Source organism: Macaca thibetana, chromosome 6 (assembly GCF_024542745.1).
Source record: "Macaca thibetana thibetana isolate TM-01 chromosome 6, ASM2454274v1, whole genome shotgun sequence".
NCBI classification, from domain to species: Eukaryota; Metazoa; Chordata; class Mammalia; order Primates; family Cercopithecidae; genus Macaca; species Macaca thibetana.
In genome coordinates, this window is record NC_065583.1 from 48729220 (window position 1) to 48741467 (window position 12248).

The following is a 12248-nucleotide window of genomic DNA, read 5'->3' on the forward strand; positions in this document are numbered from 1 at the left end:
GTCCCTCAGCTGAGCCCCAGAACCGGCATATCCGGTTCGGCCGGGCCCCGCCCTTCGGAACCTCACTAGCGGGCTACGCGCAGGAGGGCGTGCGCTCCCGGATGTGCAGGCCCTGTCCTGCCCTGACAGCCCTGCCCGAAGCGGCCGCAGTGCCCAGAGGCTCAGGCCTAAACCGCTCGGGCGGGTCCTTTGCCTGGCCCGGGTCATCGGACCCAACAGCCGGGCACGTCACCACCCCGGGCGTCGCCTCCCGGCCCAGCCGGCCAACAGACCCCCGCCCCCTACTCCCCCAGCGGGGAGGGGCGCAGAGGCATCACGTGACGCCCCGTACCCGCCCGGCCCTGGTCACATGGTGGCACGGCCGCTGCGTCAGTCACAGCCCTGGCTGCGGGAGTCCAGCTGCCGTCGCCGCCGCCAGCGGACGGGGCGGGGATCCTGGTGCCAGGTCCTCGTCAACCCGCCCCCGCCGCCTCAGTCAGCCGTCCCAGCCCGGGCCCTACCGTCATGGAGCGGTGCGGGGCCTACGCCTGTTCCGTGTGAGGCGCGTCGCTGCCGCCGCAGCCGCCTTCGCTTGTCGAGGCCTCCGGAACCCCCGCCGCCTCCCGGAGCCCCTCGCCCTTGGCAGCCTGTCACCGCCCCCTGGGCGGGCTCGAATGCGCGTCCGGTGAAGGTGCAGGCCCGGCGCCGCCACTGCCGCAACCAGGAGATGGTTCGGGCCTAGCGGAGCCGGGACTGGAGGTAAGAAGGGCCGACAGACTGACCGAGGGCCGGGCCGGGCTGCGGGGGTTGTGGCCGGGGCCAGGTGGGGTGGGTGGGGGGCCCCGCAAGTTCCGCGGGGAGCCTCGGGGAGACCCTCCGGGCTGGGGCTGCTCGATCGGGTTTCACCCCTCCCCTCATCTTCGCGTCCCACCCCACCACCTTCCCGCAAAAATAAGAAAATAAAAAAAGCTAACCCAATCCTAACAAAAATTCCCAGAAATCCATCTGTTTAGTGTTTCTCCTTTCCTCTTTCTTCCCTCAGGCGTTCCATCGGCTGATTTGTTACTTTTTCATATCCTCCTCAATTTCAAATTATTTCTACTTAAAGAGAAAATAGGCCCAGATTCTGGCTAACATTACCCAACTAGTTCTCGCTTTCCTTCTCGCGATCCTGCGCACCTCTCCCACACCCCCACCCCCGCAAAAAAAAAAAAAAAAAAAAAAAAAAAAAAGGAAAAATTTCCGCCTTGGACTTGTGAAGGGGATTGACTAAAAATGGGAACGTGGGGGGTATAATTCTCGAATACTGCCCCCCACAACTTCCGAATCGGTCTGTTACCTAGTTATCCCAGTAGCTTGTGCGTGGATATTGATGTTTAGGCCTTTCCTCCAGCTGCCTGTGCTTGGGGTTAATCTCGTAATTGACGTCAGTGCTTTGTTCCTTCTACTTTGCTGTTTCTTCCACTCTTTGAGGATGGATCATGGAGTACAGGAGTTTTGGGAGTAACCTTATTGCCTTTTCGTTTACAACCAATATTATTTTCAGGAAGTGGAAGTACACATCTGAAATGTTTGTATATGGAGTTCAAGGCGAAGAGTTCGATTTAGGGTTCTCGTAGTTTTGTCAGTTGTAATTCAGAATTATGCGGTTTCTTCCCTGCTGGCCATATGGAAATTTTAAACTAAGGCCAGTCACTTTTCCATTGACCAATGTTTTTCTTGATGGAATCTAAGCTATTGTCTGTGAATCGACTGTAAATGTAACATAAAATGTGTGCTAGTTTTAGGGCTCAGATGTGAAAAGCGCAAAGCTTCGTTTCTATATTGATTCTGCGCTTCATAAAGTGCTTTTTAAAACTCAACTGGCCTTTAACTTATCAAAATTGAAATATTTATGAGAACTTTCTTAATTCGGGATTTGATAAAGAGCCTTTGTGGTCTGTGAGTCTGCCTAGAATCATCTTTGGTCATATGTGCATAAAGAAGTGTTGGCAACTGGCCACTTGGTTTTCAACAAAGCTGGCTTATTTAAATTTCTCAGGTTCGTTTTCCTTGTTATCACTGCATCTTTCAGCTCCTAAATATAAAAACAATTCCCAATAAGTTATTTTAAGTTATTTTTCAGAGTTAACTTACTAAAATCCTGGTAGCAGTCAAATTTTTCTTTTTTTTATTACCAGCAGTTTCTTTCAATTTGTGGTGGTTTGCAGGCTGGTACTTTGATTTTTCTTAGCTCTGTAGAAACAGTAGGCAAATTTTACTTTAAATAAAATTTTGCTTCAAGTGGGGACAAGATAGGGTGTCTGAAAAAAGAGCCTAGCTGTGTTAATTGGAACATGATCTACAGTTTGGGAGTGTAAGGTGAAGCTGTGTAATTAAGAATTCTTAAAGGTAGAATATTTTTGTTCTGAATCACTTTCTACTTGTCAGATTCTCACATTCAGGTTGATACATTCCCTTCTGTATACTCTTGAGTTGTATCCTTTTCGTAACAATATATTCTGCAACTGGGCCTGGTGGTTCACGCCTGTAATCCTAGCACTTTAGCACTTTGAGAGGCCAAGGTGGCGGATCACCTGAGGTCAGGAGTTCGAGACCAGCCTGACCAACATAGTGAAACCCCATCTCTACTAAAAATACAAAAGTTAGCCAAGTGTGGTGGTGCACACCTGTAGTTCCAGCTACTTGAGAGGCTGATGCATGAGAATCAAATTAGCCAGGCATGGTGGTACACGCCTGTGGTCCCAGCTACTTCAGAGGCTGAGCTACAAGAATCGCTTAAGAATCGCTTGAACCGGGAGGCAGAGGTTGCAGTAAGCCAAGATCACACTGCTGGAGTGCAGTGGCTTGATCTCTGCTCACTGCAACCTCTGCCTCCTGGGTTCAAGTGATTCTCCTGCCTTAGCCTCCTGAGTAGTTGGGACTACAGGTGCATGCCACCATTCCCGGCTGATTTTTTTTGTATTTTTAGAAGAGACGGGGTTTCAGCATGTTGGTCAGACTGGTCTCGAACTCCTGACCTCGTGATCTGCCCGCCTCGGCCTCCCAAAGTGCTGGGATTACAGGCGTGAGCCACTGTGCCCGGCCAATCTGGGCGATGTCTCAAAACAAACAGAAGCCCACTATATATTTTGCATTGTAATTTTCTTTTTTTTCTGTCTCTTGCAGATATTGAGGGATGCATAATAATTTTCTTATAGATCTGTTACAGGGTCTTTGAGGAAGTACTATATTTATTCCTCTTTTTATCTTCCTCAGTATTTTGCACAATTACTAGATTGAATTTGAATGTGATAATATTTTGAACTTGAAATTGTTCTATCAAGTTATCTAAGATTTCACAAAAAGGTAAAGAAAGCTGTATGAGCAAAGGATCAGTATTTGAAAGGGAAAAACCAATCAGTTTCAGAAGATGAGACAGAATATGAAGCTTTCTAGAAGTTATGCATTTTGCCTTTTTTGAGAAGGTAAGGTAAATGCTAAATGCCATGGTTTTATGTGTACCTAAGAGGAACAAATAAAACAGGTATTTCTTCCTTTGTGGCCATCTACTGGTTTAGAATGGAGTTCAAAATCTATGAGGACTTGACTTTTCTTTGTGGTATTTTAATACAATCAAAGAGGTATTCTGAAGTATTGAGAGCACACCTGGACAATGACCCAGAAGTACAGCATGTACTATAAAAAATTGATGACTTAGATTTTTTTTTTTTACTTTAGCTTTATTCTACAGATATCTCACTATAAAGACTTTTCTATGTGATATAAAGGTTCCCAGCTCTCCTGCATTCTTATTATGTTTTACCCATTCCCTTATTCATTTCCTCTGATAAGTTGGAACAATTCTATTTGATTTCTGGGAGGGTGTTAGCTAGTCTCAGTTATTGTGAAAGCTGGTGACTAAAGACTGCATAAAGCTAACCTGGCCTGTTAGCTTGCCGCTTTTTCCTTTGGTTTAAGAAAAGCACTCCTACTGGCCAGGCGTGGTGGCTCACGCCTGTAATCCCAGCACTTTGGGAGGCCGATGCGGGCATATCATGAGGTCAGGAGATCGAGACCATGCTGGCTAACACGGTGAAACCCCATCTCTACTAAAAAAAAAAAATACAAAAAATTAGACGGGCGTGGTGACAGGTGCCTGTAGTCCCAGCTACAAGGGAGGCTGAGGCAGGAAAATGGCGTGAACATGGGAGGCGGAGCTTGCAGTGAGCGGAGATGGCGCCACTGCACTCCAGCCTGGGCGACAGAGTGAGATTCTGTCTCAAAAAAAAAGAAAAGCACTCCTACTTGTTGTTAACTCCCTATACATACCCTTCTTGGTTATTTGAAGTGTTACTCTAATACATGGAAGAGAGCAGTAATATATGCTCCAGTTACTGAGTTTTGGCACATCATCTGCATTCCTATTTGTCTTGATATTCATTTTCACTGGTATCATATCTTGGAAATTTTAACAGTACTGGGGCACAGAAAATATTAGAACCACCAAATTCAATTCCAGAGTATTCCGAAACATTTTAATACTAGAACTACCTATTCTATTTTTGAAGAAAAAAAATCTTACCTAACTACCTGCTTTATCAGCTATTATTTGTTAAAAAATCTGTAACCTGGCCGGACTCAGTGGCTCATGCCTGTAATTCCAGCACTTTGGGAGGCCAAGGTGGGAGGATCACGAGGTCAAGAGATCAAGACGATCCTGGACAATATGGTGAAACCCCGTCTCTACTAAAAACACAAAAATTAGCTGGGCGTGGTGGCGTGTACCTGTAGTCCCAGCTCCTTGGGAGGCTGAGGCAGGAGAATCACTTGAATCTGGGAGGCGCAGGTTGCAGTGAGCCGAGATCGCGCCACTGCACTCCAGCCTGGCAACAGAGCAACACTCCATCTCAAAAAAAAAAAAAAAAAAAAAAAAAATCTGTAACCTGAGGAATGTTCTGACAGAAGGCATTTTATGTAACTTTTTCTCTCTTGGAGTGCTTAATGAACGATGTTGGTGGCTTTTAGGCAAGGAAACATAGCTTATTAGTGGATACTGTTTTAAACTAATTACTTCAATAATCATTTCCTAGGACAGGTAAGAGAACTTCATGTATTCTTTTCCCAAGGTTGTTGGGTAGAAGAAATCAGGGACTGACATGAATAGATTGCACTGGAAAGCCAGTATGGTTTGATTATCCAGAGATCTGTTTGGGGACAGGGCTTCCTGGGGTTGCTTTGGGCCTAATAGCTCTCCCAGGATTTTGTCAGTTTGGAGTTGCCTAGTGGGTTATGACTTTTCCTTTTCATGTCATCGTTGGGGAAGGTACAGTTTTATGGAGAGGTGAGTACCAGCCAATACTCTGCAGAGACACACCTTCTCACCTTTTTGCAGTTGCTTCCATTTCTCCCAGTTGGAATATTATTTCTTCTATCTTGTTTCTTACCTGTTAAAATTTCACTATTTTTAAAGGCCTAATTTACATTTCATTGCCTTCTTGAAGTTTTGCTTAATTCTTCACCCCATTCCAATTGTGATCTACTTCCTTTCAGTCTTTGCATCACTTTGTAGCTCCTTTTTTTTTTTTCTTTTTTTTTTTCGAGACAGGGTCTCACTCTGTCATCCAGGCTGGAGTGCAGTGGTGTGATCTTGGCTCACTGCAACCTCTGCTTCCCAGGCTCCAGCAATTTTCATGCCTCAACCTCCCGGGTAGCTGGGACTACAGGTGTGCACCACCGTGCCCTGCTAAGTGTTTTTGTATTTTTTATAGAAACGGGGTTTCACCCTGTTGTCCAGGCTGGTGTACCTCTTTTAATTATTTGTTATGCAGCTACTGTGGAACTATAGCCTGCTGAGTAACGTCAGGAAAAATGTATTAGGGAAGACACTGGTAAAAGAAGGACTGTAACTGTTGTAATATTTCACTATATGTTTCTAAAATATAAAGATTAAAACAATAATCACAATATTATACACTAAAAAAGTAACACTAATTCCTTAATATCATCTATATCCAGTTAAGTGTTCACATTTCCCTAATTATAGTTTTTGTATTGTTTTTACAATTTGTGTGAATTAGGATCCAAATAAGGTCTGTATATATTACATTGGGTTTAGGTGCATATGAGCCCTCTTTTTTTTAATCTGTAAGTTTTCCTCTGTCTTTTTATTGTGGTTATTCCCATATAGTTGGTTTGTTGGAGAAGCCAGGTCTTTGCCCTATGATACTTCTCAGAATCTAGATTGTGTTGATGAGATCCCAGTGGTTTCATGTAATATGTTCTTTTGTCCCTTGTATTTTCTGTACATTTTATTTTTTTTTTTATTTCTATTTTTTGAGATGGAGTCTCGCACTGTCACCTAGGCTAGAGTGCAGTGGCGTGATCTCAACTCACTGCAACCTCTACTTCCTGGGTTTCAAGCAGTCCTCCTGCCCCAGCCTCCTGAGTAGCTGGGACTACAGGTGCCTGCCACCACACCCAGCCAATTTTTGTATCTTTAGTGGAGACGGGGGTTTTGCCATGTTGACCAGGCTGATCTCGAACTCCTAACCTCAGGTGATCTGCCCGCCTCGGCCTCCCAAAGTGCTGGGATTATACGTGTGAGCCACTGCACCCAGACTTTCTGTAGCTTTTAATAGTTAACATCTAGAAGTCTGGCCTGATTTACCATTGAATTAAATAAGATTTTAAATTAATAATAATTATTTTTTTGGACAGGGTTACACTCCATTGCCCAGGCTGGAGTGCAGAGTGCATGGGGTGGTCATGGCTCACTGCAGCCTTGATCTGCTGAGTGCAATCCTCCTGCCTCAGCCTTCTAAGTAGCTAGGACTACAGGCACGAGACACCATGCCTGGCTAAATTTTTTGGTTTTTGCAAAGATGGGGTCTTGCTGTGTTGCCTAGACTGGTCACAAATTCCTGGCCTGAAGTAGTCCTCCCACCTCAGCCTCTCAGTGTGCTGAGATTCCAGGCATGAGTTACTGCACCTGGCCATCTTTACTTTTTTTTTGAGACGAAGTCTCACACTGTCACCCAAGCTAGAGTGCAGTGGTGTGATCTTGGCTCACCGCAACCTCCACCTCCCAGGTTCAACTGATTCTCCTGCCTCAGCCTCCTGAGTAGCTGGAATTACAGGCGCCTGCCACCACGCCCGGCTAATTTTTGTATTTTTAGTAGAGATGGGGTTTCACCACATTGGTCAGGTTGGTCTCGAACTCCTGACCTTAGGATGTCCCTGCCTCAGCCTTCCAAAGTGCTGGGATCACAGGTGTGAGCCACCTTGTCTGGCCCATGTTTACATTTTTAAATGGTCGGAAAAAGTCATTTTTTTTTTAGCAAGTGAATATTTTAGGAAACTCAGATTTCTCTCTCTCTCTCTCTTTTATTTTCCCCTGAGATGGAGTCTTGCTCTGTTGTCCAGGCTGTGCAGTGGTGTGGTCTCGGCTCACTGCAACCTCCGCCTCCCAGGTTCAAGTGATTCTCCCTGCCTCAGCCTCCTGAGTAGCTGGGACTACAGGCCTGCGCCACCACGCCTAGCTAATTTTTATAGTTTTGGTAGAGATGGGGTTTTGCCATGTTGGCCAGGCTGGTCTTGAACTTCTGACCTCTGGTAATCTGCCTGCCTTGGCCTTCCAAGGTGCTGGGATTACAGGCATGAGCCACTGGGCCGGCCAGGAAACTCAGATTTCAATGTCCATAAATAAAGTTTTATTGGAACACAGACTACACACCCATTTGTTTATGTATTGTCTGTGGCTGCTTTTGCTGCTGCGATGGCAGAATTTAGTAATTGTGACTATATGGCCTGCCAAACCTGAAATATTTACTTCCCTAAAAACATTCATTGAATCCTGCCTTAGCAGATCAAATGGGCCTTAGTGGATACTTGGGTTTGAGGATTTTCTTAGCATTGAGCAGTTAGTTACTGCTAACTATTTACTGTGGTGGCTGTTAGGGTTTTTTGTTTGTAGAATATGTATATTTGTCTAATACGTATGTGTATAATACACACATACATTACATATATTACATGTATTATATATTTATATATTACACATCTTGTGCATTATATATACTATAAAATATAGTAAATATAGTTTATATTATATATAGTACATATAGCATATGTTATATGTAGTATATATAATATACTCTGCTGTATATTATATACTATATAATCTATGTAATACATGTTGTATATTTTTTAATATATATATTTTGTTTGTTTGTTCGTTTGTTTTCTTTTGAGACGGAGTCTCGCTCTGTTGCCCAGGCTGGAGTGCAGTGGCACGATCTTGGCTCACTGCAGCCTCTGCCTTCAGGGTTCAAGCGATTTTCCTGCCTCAGCCTCCTGAGTAGCTGGGATTATAGGCGCATGCCACCACTCCTGTCTAATTTTTGTATTTTTAGTAGAGATGGGGTTTCACCATGTTGATCAGGCTGGTCTTGAACTCTTGACCTCGTGATTTGCCCACCTCAGCCTCCCAAAGTGTTGGGATTACAGGCGTGAGCCGCCGCACCCGACCTGTATAGTTATAGGTACACTATTATGTAGTATACTATGCAAGTGAGCATTACCGCCAGAGCTCTGCTTCCTATCAGATCAGATTCTCATAGTGATACGGACAGGAGGCAGGGAAATATTGGCTAGAAGAGGGTGGGACACCTGGTGAGGGCCCCTCAAGCCTGGACCCATAGCCCTAAATAAGAACTTCACATCCCTGTTTTCCTGCCTGAATGTTGCCTTTTCCATAACTACCCTGGCCCACCACGCTCCCCTGCCACCCAGTACCCATAAAAACCCCAAGCTCCACTAGCAGAGGAACAGAGTGGTACGGCAGAGAAGGAGAGAAGAGAAGAAGTAGAGAAGAGAAGAAGCAGCTGGATACCAGAGACTATGGGTTGGAGAGGATTTCAGCTAGGGACAGCTGAGCTCCAGGGGAAGATTATCTTCCCACTCCATCCCTTTTCCAGCTCCCCATCCTGCTGAGAGCCACTTCCACCACTCAATAAAATTTCTGCATTCACCATCCTTTAAGTTCATGTGACCTGATTCTTCCTGAATACCAGAGAAGAACCTGGGTACCAAGAAAGCAGGATGTGAAAGGCTATCACCCTGACCTTCCACTGAGCTTAACACTTAGCCATCCGTGGACAGCAAATGAAAAAAGAGCATTGTTTGTAACACACACTGTCTGGGGCTCCAGAGGTCGTGGGCAACCACCCCTAGATGCTGCCATGGGCCGATATGGGGTTCATTCCTGCTAGCACCCAAAGGCTCCTGCACCGATTCACCCTGTGTGCTCCCCCTCCCGCAAGGGGTTTGAGCATGGCGGGTAAGCAAGTGAGCCACCTCTGTCGCAAGTCATGTGGTGGGGTCGAGGGAACTATGCCGTGTCAGTAGGAGCTCAAACCCTGTTGTGAACTGCACATGCAAGAGATCTAGGTTGCATACTGCTTCTGAGAATCTAATGCCCCATGATGTGAGGTGGAATGGTTTTCTTTCAAAATCATCTCCCCGCAACCCCTGTCCATCCATGGAAAAATTGTCTTTTGTGAAACTGGTCCCTGGTGCCAAAAAGATTGGGGATTGCTCATCTGCATGACTTTCCTGAATCTGGAATGCGTACCACGTGTTCAAGAAGCCCAGGAAAAGGCCCTTGGAACTGGAAGGGACTGGTAGAAAGTATGAGATTAATCTGATGAGGAGACGAGTCAGATCAAGTAGAATATTGTAAGCCATGTTGAGGACTTTAAAATTTACCTAAAGTTTATCTTAAGGTAAACGGAAAGCTTATTTAAAAATTTTAAGCAGGAATTAGGCAATCTGACCTGATTTGCATCTTAGAAAGATTACTTTGGCTGCTGTATGGCATATAAAGAGAGACTGAGGGAAGTAGAAGTCCAATTAGAAAGCCTATAGCGTTTATTCAAGCCAGAGATAAAATGTTGTGTGTTTTGAACCATGGCAGTGGAAAAATAAGTGAGGAGGGAGATTCAAAATATATTTTGGAGGTTATGGTGATGGATTGGATTTGGAAAGAGATTGAAGGAAGAATTCAGCAAAAGCAGTTGGCTCGCTGGATGCACTACTATTGGGATGAGGATCACTGGAGGAGGAGTGGTGGGCGGTAAGGGAAAGCAGATCAGAAAATTAATTTTAGATGTATTAAGATTGAGATTTTTGGGACTGGGCATGGTGACTCATTACAAAGTTACTGTACTCCCAGCACTTTGGGAGACTGAGGTGGTAGGATTACTTGAGGCCAGGAGTTTGGGACCGGCCTGGGCAATATAATGAGATCTTGCCTCTACAAAAAATTAAAAAGAAAAACAAAATTAGCCAGGTGTGGTGTCATGCACCCTTTAGTCCCAGCTACTCAGGAGGCTGAGGTGGGAGGATCACTTACCTAAGGAGTTTGAGGTTACAGTGAACTATGATTGCACCATTGCACTCCAGCCTAGGTGACAGACTGAGACCCTGTCTCTGAAAAATAAAAAATTACAATAAAAACAAAAAAAGAGATATCTTAGTTTTGAAGCCTTTGGGATTAAAAAAAGGTACACTTTTTTTTTTTGTTTGTTTTTAATAGATTCTCCCTATGTTGCCTAGGCTGGTCTTGAACTCCTGAGCTCAAGCAGTCCTCTTACCTTGCCTTCCCAAAGTGCTGAGATTATAGGCATGAGACATAGTGCCTAGCCCTGATTTAGATTTCTTAGATAGCCAAAGAGCATTGTCAAACAGGTTCCTGGATGTGCGGTTTTGTATTTCAGAAGAGAAAGTATCATGGGGAGCATATGTGGGCATTCTGGTTGTAGGCATAGAGTTTTTTGTTTTTTGTTTTTTGTTTTTTTTTGAGATGGAGTCTCACTCCGTCACTTAAGCTGGAGTGCAGTGGCACGATCTTGGCTCACTGCAGCCTCTGCCTCCCAGGTTCAAGTGATTCTTATGCTTCAGCCTCTCAAGTAGGTGGAATTACAGGCATGCACCACTATGCCCAGTTAATTTTTTTTGTATTTTTAGCAGAGACAGAGTTTCACCATGTTGGCCAGGCTGGTGTTGGACTCCTGACCTCAAGTAATTCGCCCGCCTTGGCCTCCCAAAGTGCTGGGATTACAGGTGTAAGCCACCACGCCTGGCCACATAGAGATATTTTAAGCTTTGGGAATGTAAAGAGAGGATATAAAATGAATGAGAATAAGACCCATGGCTGAGCACCAGAGGAGCACCAATTTTGAAGATGTCTGGTAGGTAGGATGGGAAGAGCCAGAGGAGCTGGGGACGCTGGGAAGGCTAAGTGTTACAGTGCCAAAGAGTGTATCAAGGAGAAATAAGTGGCTGAATGTATTGAATGGTAAGTCAAGTAAAATGGTAAAATATCTGTTGGATTTAGCAATATGGAAGTTGCTAATGATCTTGGCAAAGAAATACGATGTGGGAAATTGTAAACAGAATGTTGGGAAATTGGAAACAGTAGAATGTTGAATAGTGATTGGATACAGCATTTTGGAAAGTATTAATAATTTGGCTGTATCTACTAAAGTTGAAAATGCTCATCCTCTGCAGCCCAGTAGTTCCACTTCTAGCTGTCTATTCTAGAAGAACTCTCACTCATTGGTGCGAAAAGATGTGCATAAAAATGATCATTTAGTATTGTTTTTAATGGCAGAAAAAGGGGAAACTACCTAAATATGTGTCGTCTGGAGAGTAGATAAGTAAACTGTGTGGATATACAGTGAAAATAATGGATTATTTATTTTCCATTATTACAATGGAATACATTTCCATACATTACAATAGATTAACCTTGTAATGCTGAGCATTAAAAAAATTGAGTTGTTGGCCAGGCGCGGTGGCTCAAGCCTGTAATCCCAGCACTTTGGGAGGCCGAGACAGGTGGATCACGAGGTCAGGAGATCGAGACCATCCTGGCTAACCCGGTGAAACCCCGTCTCTACTAAAAAATACAAAAAACTAGCCGGGCGAGGTGGCGGGCGCCTGTAGTCCCAGCTACTTGGGAGGCTGAGGTAGGAGAATGGTGTGAACCTGCGAGGGGGAGCTTGCAGTGAGCTGAGATCCAGCCACTGCACTCCAGCCTGGGCGACAGAACGAGACTCCATCTGAAAAAAAAAAAAATTGAGTTGTTAAGAGTATACCTTTTTAGTAACGTTGAAAAAATATGCAAAACAATTCAGTTTCTTATTCAGAGATACGTACATAAGTAGTAAAAGTATAAAGAAATTCCTGACTTGGTGTGATGACTCATGCCTATAATCCCAGCACTT

The 12248-nt window shown here is 44.6% G+C and overlaps 1 protein-coding gene and 1 pseudogene across 4 annotated transcripts in view; both read left to right on the forward strand.

Moving 5' to 3' along the window:
• Positions 1–342: 342 nt before the first annotated feature.
• Positions 343–12248, forward strand: part of AFF4 (ALF transcription elongation factor 4) — an 89912-nt gene continuing 78006 nt past the window's right edge. For 3 of the 4 annotated variants that reach the window (XR_007726211.1, XM_050792744.1, XM_050792746.1), the window contains exon 1: positions 343–738. The gene's annotated coding sequence lies outside the window, so the exon portion shown is untranslated. The remainder of the gene's footprint in view (positions 739–12248) is intronic. The other variant, XM_050792745.1, reaches the window with a different exon arrangement.
• Positions 749–4251, forward strand: LOC126956013 (uncharacterized; annotated as a pseudogene).